The sequence below is a fragment of the Vicia villosa genome, linkage group LG6, assembly GCF_029867415.1.
Source record: "Vicia villosa cultivar HV-30 ecotype Madison, WI linkage group LG6, Vvil1.0, whole genome shotgun sequence".
NCBI lineage: Eukaryota > Viridiplantae > Streptophyta > Magnoliopsida > Fabales > Fabaceae > Vicia > Vicia villosa.
Window position 1 is genome coordinate 98,876,019 of NC_081185.1, and position 8,269 is coordinate 98,884,287.

At 37.7% G+C, this 8,269-nt stretch overlaps 1 long non-coding RNA gene across 2 annotated transcripts; it reads left to right on the forward strand.

Annotated features, from left to right (window-relative positions):
* Positions 1-4,919: 4,919 nt before the first annotated feature.
* LOC131611943 (uncharacterized) lies at positions 4,920-6,568 on the forward strand. 2 transcript variants are annotated; one of them, XR_009287241.1, is made up of 4 exons: positions 4,920-5,240; positions 5,365-5,677; positions 6,128-6,174; positions 6,274-6,568. It is a non-coding gene; the product is annotated as an uncharacterized LOC131611943 (long non-coding RNA). The 2 variants fall into 2 exon arrangements; XR_009287242.1 differs by lacking the exon at positions 6,128-6,174.
* Positions 6,569-8,269: the final 1,701 nt, after the last annotated feature.

The window sequence follows — 8,269 nt, forward strand, 5'->3', positions numbered from 1 at the left end:
ATGATGTTTCTCCGAGCTCTTTATTATTATACGGGATAGGGAAATAAACCCTGATCCATATTCCAGGAGAACTTCAATTGAAGCGGACTTACAAAAGATAATGAAAGCCTAATTCGTCCCAAGACCTTTGATCTCATGCCAAGTGATTGATTAATGAATGAATGATGTATTAGATGATCTAGTGAATGTATGCAGATGAATGTGAAACTTTAAGCCAATTAGAATAAAATTAGATGGGCAAATTTTGGGGTGCAACAGCTGCCCCTATTTAATCATCTTAAACATGAAAGTGAGATTGGCGCTAGCCTTTCGAACATTCAAGGTAGAAGAAGATTAAATATCAAGAGAACCTGAAAATTTGCCTGATGAGAGATAAGATCCACTGGGGAAGAAATGGTGTCAACTCCACTGAGGAAAAGTGTATCAATTATGGATTGAACAAATTAACTCTGGGTTAGAAATGAAATAAACATCAACTCTGGGTTGAAAAAGAAAAGTGGGTCGACTCTGGGTCGAAGGATAAAGGGAAGTCAACTCTGGGTTGGACGAGAGGTGAACATCAATTCTGGATTGAGAACAGAAAGGGAAATCAGTATTAGTGGGACAAGATATAGGCATCAACTCTGGGTTGAGAGAAGAAAGGATGAACAATTAGAAATAACCGTCAACTCTGGGTTGAATGGGACAGAAAGAAGATAACCGTCAACTCTGGGTTGAGTGGGAAAAAGAAAAGGTAACCGTTAACTCTGGGTTGAGTGGGCAAAGAGAAAAGACAACCGTCAACTCTGGGTTGAGTGGGAAAGGACAAAATATAACCGTCAACTCTGGGTTGAGTGGAAAAGACAAAAGATATAACCGTCAACTCTGGGTTGAGTGGGAAAGAACACAAGATAACCGTCAACTCTGGGTCGAGTGGGAAAGACAAAAGATATAACCGTCAACTCTGGGTTGAGTGGGAAAAGGAAAGGATCAACTCTGGGTTGAATAAAAGATAACCGTCAACTCTGGGTTGAGTGGAGAAAGACAAATGATGACCGTCAACTCTGGGTTGAGAGGGAAAGAAAAATTAACGATGAATAACCGTCAACTCTGGGTTGAGTGGGAAAAGAGAAAAGATAACCGTCAACTCTGGGTTGAGTGGGAAGAGATAAAAGATAACCGTCAACTCTGGGTTGAGTGGGAAAAGACAAAAGATAACCGTCAACTCTGGGTTGAGTGGGAAAAGACAAAAGATAACCACTTATTGCTAAAGCTTCTACTACCGGTTTGCCATCATCAAAAAGGGGGAGTATGTGAATACAAGATCACACTCACAAAGATGTTTTTGATTCATGGCAAACTCAACAAGCATACAAGCAACAAGGCACAAGCAGAAGAACTCAAAGAAAAGCAAGCATTGATCACTTATGACAGAGCAGGTCGACCTACTATGCATATAGGTCGACTCAACACAAGCAAAACAAGAAGAATGCAGAAAAGCAGCAGTTAGGTCGACCTACTGTCAACCCAGGTCGACCTAAAATGGAGAAAATTCCATACACTTCTGCTAGGTCGACCCACACATCAACTAGGTCGACCTAAATTGAAGAAATGTCCTAAAACGCACTTGAAGAGAATTCTGGTCGACCTACTTCCCTAACAGGTCGACCTAAATGGGAGCAAATATCATTCAAAACTAATGCACCTCTGCTAGGTCGACCTAAGCACTACAAGAGGTCGACCTAATTGATTAAAAATGCCAAAATTTCTGGTTTTCTCTGCTCCAACTGATAAGCTCTCATATATATTGTCCAAGGTTCAATTATTGCAATCAACACCAACGACTGAAAGATACACAAAGTCTTCTCATCTTCGTTCTTCATCATCTCCAACACAATTACACATAATCATTCTTGCGTTGAGGGTTAGTGATCGAGTTCGATAACGTCCATGGAACGGAATTGAAGATTCCTAGTGGGTGAAGATTTGTGGGGTTTTTGGTGAATAAAATCCGAGGGTTTTGTCCTCCAAGATAGGTGTTTCTTGGGGGTTTTTATTAAGAGGTTTCATCGAGGATCCATCTGAGTGTGAAGATTGAAGAACAAGGGTTCAAGGCAATTCAAGACACTGCAGAAAAGGGATCAAGTGAAGCTCTTGGATCACCTTGATCTGGCTCAAGATTAAGGGGGAAGAAGATTCAAAGGATCGACAAATTCGGTTTATTGTTTATCGCTTTGCTTTCTTCTTTGTATAAACTGCTTTCAACATTAATGGAAGATTTCCCAATTTCAATTTGGAATTGGGGGCAGACGTAGTCGTAGCGAGGACGATCGACGAACTGCCTGAACAAATATCGTGTTCTTGTCGCTTTTATCTTTTCATTTACGTTCTGTTCATATTTGGTCATAATTGCAAAATTGATTAACGATTCAAGTGTTAAAATTGTGAATTAAGGTTCTGCATAAACATCACAATTCACCACATCTTGAATCATCATCAATTTGAACATTATCACCAAGTGTTTGTCTTTTTGCTTATTCCATTATTACTGCATTGCAAACCAAAGTTTGTCAATTTAGAAGTTAATTGATTTTCAGCTGTGAAACGTATTGATTCGATAACATATCACTTCATCGTTAATATCAATTATCTTGTGGTTTTGTCACATATACGACCCTTGCAATAACGGTCCGGAATAGACGCAAGTCGATTCAGAACCGCTTTCGCTTTAGTTCGAAATAATTCAGAAAAACTCTGTGAGATCTATTCACCCCTCCTCTAGATCCTCAGGCCAGCGTCTAACATGATTTACCTCACCTGAAGATTTGATCCACTAATAACACAAGATTACAATGGTTTTCCACTTAGATAACCTCTAAGTCTTCTAGAGTATTCTGATCACAACCTGATCACTCTAGGAACATAATGCTTAGATACCCTCTAAGACTTTCTAGAGAATCCGATCACAACTTGATCTCCTCTAGTTCTTACAAATGAATGTAAACAAATTCTTATTGTCGCAGGCTCGCGAAAATGATGAACAGAGTCGCCACCAATATATTTATCCCAAAGAGGGAAAGGAATATCAGAAAACCTGGAAAAGAATAAGAACGAGGTCTTTCGACCAGAGATAGGGTACGGGAGTCGGTTACGCAAGGGGAAGGTATTAGCACCCCTCACGTCTGTGGTACTCCACAGGATCCACTTATGTTTGTTCTATTCTAAAGGTGTATAAATCTAAAGCTTAATTACTAAGGGAATGCATGCAAATGAAAGAAAAGAAACACGGGGAAAATAAGGTCTATAAATAGTTGTGCTCGCCTAGGCCCCGCGACCCAATGCCTACGTATCCTTTTCAGGAATCAGAGCGCCGTAGTTTGGCTCTTTAGTTTTTGTTTGTTTTTGTGTTTTTTAGTTGAACAGTTACATTCGCACTCCGCTGCTCGACCTCTGGAGTCTTAAGCTGGGAATGGAGCGGAAATAACGTGTCCGATTAGGAGAAAGAATGCCCTGAAGGCAAGAGAAAGAATGCCTCGGAGGCAAGAAAAAGAGGAGAGAAAATTGGTTTGTGTTTTTTATGTAACTTCATGATGAACAAAACCCAATACAAGGTTTCGCACCACTTCATTACTTTGTTTAGGTCCGAGCCTTTATTAAGTGTTTTAGATGTTTTTGGTTGAGTGTTTTTTAAGGGAATTTACTCTGCGATTCGAATCACATAAAAATGTATAATGATGGAGAAGCAGATTAGGGAATGAATCCCACTCACTTCTATCCCATTATGTAATGTTCGAGAAACAGATTAGGGAATGAATCCCACTCATTTCTCTCCCATTAAGTAGTGACCGAGAAACAGATTAGGGAATGAATCCCACTCATTTCTATGTCACTAAGTGATTGAGAAACAGATTAGGGAATGAATCCCACTCATTTCTCTATACTAAGTGATTGAGAAACAGATTAGGGAATAAATCCCACTCGTTTCTCTCCCACTTTTAATGAAGTGTGATTCGTCTCTTCCTTTATTAGATGTTTTAAAATTGAAAAGAAAAAGAAGAAGAAAACTAGCCTAAAATGAATAACTAGCTTAATATGATGAAGGGAACTTCTAAGTCTTAATGTTGTCATGGTTTCTACCTAATGGTTAGGAGCAAAAAGCGGCATGAGAATATAAGCATAAGCGGAGATCAATATTACAAGTAAAATACAAGTAAATAATGATACCAAAATAGTGTAAAATGGCTAACATAAACACTTGAAAATATGGTACAAAACATGATTCAAAATATTGCACAAAATGAATTTAAAGATACTATTTTTTATTATGGGTTTTTTATGACAAGAGTACATGATTTTAATCAAGCAAAAAGAAATGAAATAAAAGCCTAAACTATTATTTTTGTTGATTATTTTTTATGTCAAAAATTATGCATTAAAAGTCTAAAATGATAGTGAAAAAAATTAGTAATTCAATTAGTAAAGAAAAGAAATTAATTAAAACCTAAGTTTATTAATTAATTAAAGAAACAGGGTGTAAAACTGAATACAGGGGCCTGTAAATAGTAACCAAGGCGCTGGGCCCATACTGTTGGCCCAGCAGATAGATTTTGTGTGGTCTCAGGGGGGTGAAAGTTGAATACAGGGGTGTAAGGAGAACTGGGCGCAGGCCCGAAGCCATGGCCCAAACAGTTTTTTTGTTCATATCTTTGATTCAGCCAAAATGGGTTACGGGCCTTAGGGGGTGTATGAATAGCGAGTTCGGCCCAAGATCTTGTTTTTGTTATGATCCATATTAACATTATTAATGATTATTATGCCAATCCAGATTAATCCAATAATTAACCTATATTAATCCTAATTAACACACCATTAATCAAAAAAAAAAATTAAAAAGAAAAAGGTAGATTAGGGTTAGTGGTTATGACCTTTGAGGTCCTTCTCTCAGACTCACTTTCCCTTTTCTCGCTCTTCTCTCTCACGAACGAATGCGGCGGCGACACCCTTTCCTTCTCCGACGATAACTCGGCGTTTACAACCATAAAAATGGCCGCGCTGCAACAAACCGAACGTCCTCTCCCCGATTCTCTCTCGTTTCACCCCCGCTCATACCTCAGCCAATCAAAACCTTTCGTCTCGGTCAAGAACCCTAGCTGGAGTGGCGCACAAGGTTGATATTCGAAGAATTTCGGCACTGAGGCGATATTCTTCCGAGATTGATGAGATATGCGAACTGAATGTAGAGGAGTAATGAAATTCTTCAGGTGAGTCTTGGATCTTTCTGTCAATTTCCGTATTCGACGCTTCTTCTTTTTCTCTATTTTTTGCTTCGAGTATTGGATCAATGATGATGAAGAGTCGATGATGAGTATTGTGTTGTTGATGCAGATAGTATGTCGACGAGATATTGGGAGAAGAATACGAATTGTGCCGAATTGATGATTCTTGGTTGAAGGTTGAGGTATGGTTGAAGATTGTTGATGGAGAGTGAATGATGATGAGTGAAGCTATGACGAATGATGAAGATTGAAGAATTGGTGGAGAATGGTGAAAATGGTGGAGGAAACTGAAAAATGGTGGAGCTGTTGAATATATAGGTTGATGGAGGGAAGAGAAGTTAGTTATAGAGTGAAGAGATCTCAGCCCTTGATTGAGTAGGTTTGTTACACAATGGATGGAGAGGATTGAATCTGTTTCAGAGGTAAAAATCTATTCCCTGCATTCTCTTTTCTTGTTAACTGAATGGTTATAGTTAGTTATATCAGTTAGTATTCTGTTAGAAGTTATAACTGAATAGGTTAAAGAAGTTATTGTGTTAGGAAAGTTAGTTAGGTTTGGTAATGACAGTTATGAGTGTTAGTAAATCTGTTAGGAGTGTGTATGGATTCTATTGAAATTGCGAAACTGTTGAGCTTGTGGATTGCATGGTAGTGAACTTGCTCCATTTATTTGTTAGGTTTTTTTTTGAGGATTGATAAACCTCCTGAAGTGTCATAAATACTCTGACTTTGTACTGAACTGCTTATTTGTTGCCGAACCGATGTGCTTTTCCCATTTGAATTCTAGGTTCTTTTGTTTTGGCTTTTGATTTCTCATGGCAAGGGCTTTGGTTGTAGGATAGGATATATGCTGATTCTGTTTTGTTATGCAGGGCTGTTTCGACTGAAAATGGTGTAGGGACTGTTTTCTTTTTGAACTGTATGGATGTGAACATTTGGACCTCTATTTCCTTTTTTGTTGAAATGTGCAGAATGCAGTATGAACTAATGTGGAATGGATTTGGTTTTCAATGTGCAGGTTTAGACTTAGCGGGATAGAAGAGCCTTGAGCCTTACACTTGAAGCATGGTTGAAAGTTGGAAGACACGTGGCTTGGAACTTGAAGAAAAGATATGTAATACGGAATCAAAGAGGCCAACACAAAATCGATGGGAGTTTAGGATTGGAGACAGTAGGCTAAGGGCACATTTTGTGTAGTTTGTCTTGATGGTGTAATATTTGGAAATGTTTATATTGGAAATGGCCTTGTACTGAAATAGATTTGAAACCCAAAATATGTAATAGTTTATCTTGTAATTGGAATAAAACTTTGAAATGTGTTGAATTTGTAATGCAAGGCGATCTTTCTCAAACATGACGTTTGGACATGTATTTTCCTTCTTCCAAAATTCAAATTGTCCTTTGTTCTTTAGAACCTTGAATGAGTATCAACAAATATGATGAAAACCATAAGTCTTAGGAAGAACTGTGCTTGAAAAGTCATCCTCCCATGATTGACTTTGATAAAAAAAGTAACAATTCTATCAAGTATCTTCTAGCTTGAAATGATTCATAAGTTCCTTCAATTTTCCAATCTTTCTCTTAAATATGTCTTGTAGTCCTAATAATCAGATAATTCATTCTTCAACGAGACTTACATGAATTAGGCCTTACCTAATGATGAAAACCTTTAATCCATAGGAACAGCCATAAACTCTCTAAGTCCCAGTTCGAAGCACAGAGGAGAGCCAAATGAATAAGTTTTATTTGATATGTACACCTCAAGATCAATATGAAGCCTTAATAATTCAAAATCTTTCATCCCAATACCAAGTTATTGATTAATGATGAATGACGAGTTAGATGACCTAATGGAGATTATGGGATGCATAAGCCAATTAGCAGTAAAATTAGATGGGCAAATTTTGGGGTGCAACACTTATAAGAGTTACAATGCTTCTTAATAAGCTATTATCACAACTGTGATTTTTCTCTTAAGTTTAAGCTTAATCTCACTAAGATATTACAACAGTAATGAAGTGAGGTTGAAGATGAAGTTTGAGAGCTTTTAGAATTTGACAGCGTTTCTGTAAGTTTGCGCAAAGTGTTGTATTCAGCTTCTCATCAGAACTTTTATTTATAGGCGTTTGAGAAGATTATCATTGGGAGCATTTAATGCGTTGCGTGATCCGTACAGCATTGCAATTAATGTTTCACTCTTTTGTCAACTACCTCGAGCCTTGCTTTTGCTGTGTCTACTGACGTTTCCTTTAATAGCTTCTAACGTTCCTTTTGTCAGTCAGCGTAGCCTGCCATCTTGTACTTGCTTCTGATCTGATCTTTGTTTAAACAACATTTGAATATAATCAGAGTCAAACAGCTTGGTGCAGAGCATCTTCTTGTCTTCTGACCTTGAAGTGCTTCTAGCGTGATACCATGAGAACTTCAGTGCTTCTGCTTCTGATCTCAAGTTCTTCTGATGCTTCAATAGACCATGTTCTGATTCTGCTTGACCATCTTCTGATGTCTTGCAAGAGCATGTTCTGATGTTGCATACTTGAACCTTCTGAGTCAGTGCTTCTTGCGCTGATTTTGTGCATACTCTTTATATATTTCCTGAAATGGAAATTGCATAGGATTAGAGTACCACATTGTCTCAAGCAAAATTCATATACATTGTTATCATCAAAACTAAGAATATTGATCAGAACAAATCTTGTTCTAACAATCTCCCCCTTTTTGATGATGACAAAAACATATATAAAAGATATGAATTTGCAATCAGAATATCAGACGGCTAAAGACAATTACACAGTTATAGCATAAGCATATAAACATAGTGTGTGAATATGTCTCCCCCTGAGATTAACAATCTCCCCCTGAGATAAATAATCTCCCCCTGAAATAAATACTGGAAGAAATTTATAAATAAAGGACTTCCCTGAGTATTTTCCATTTCAGTTGAGACGATCACATATGCTTAGAACTTCAGAACATTCAGAGCTTCTGCTTCTTGCTTCCATAGGACAACTTCA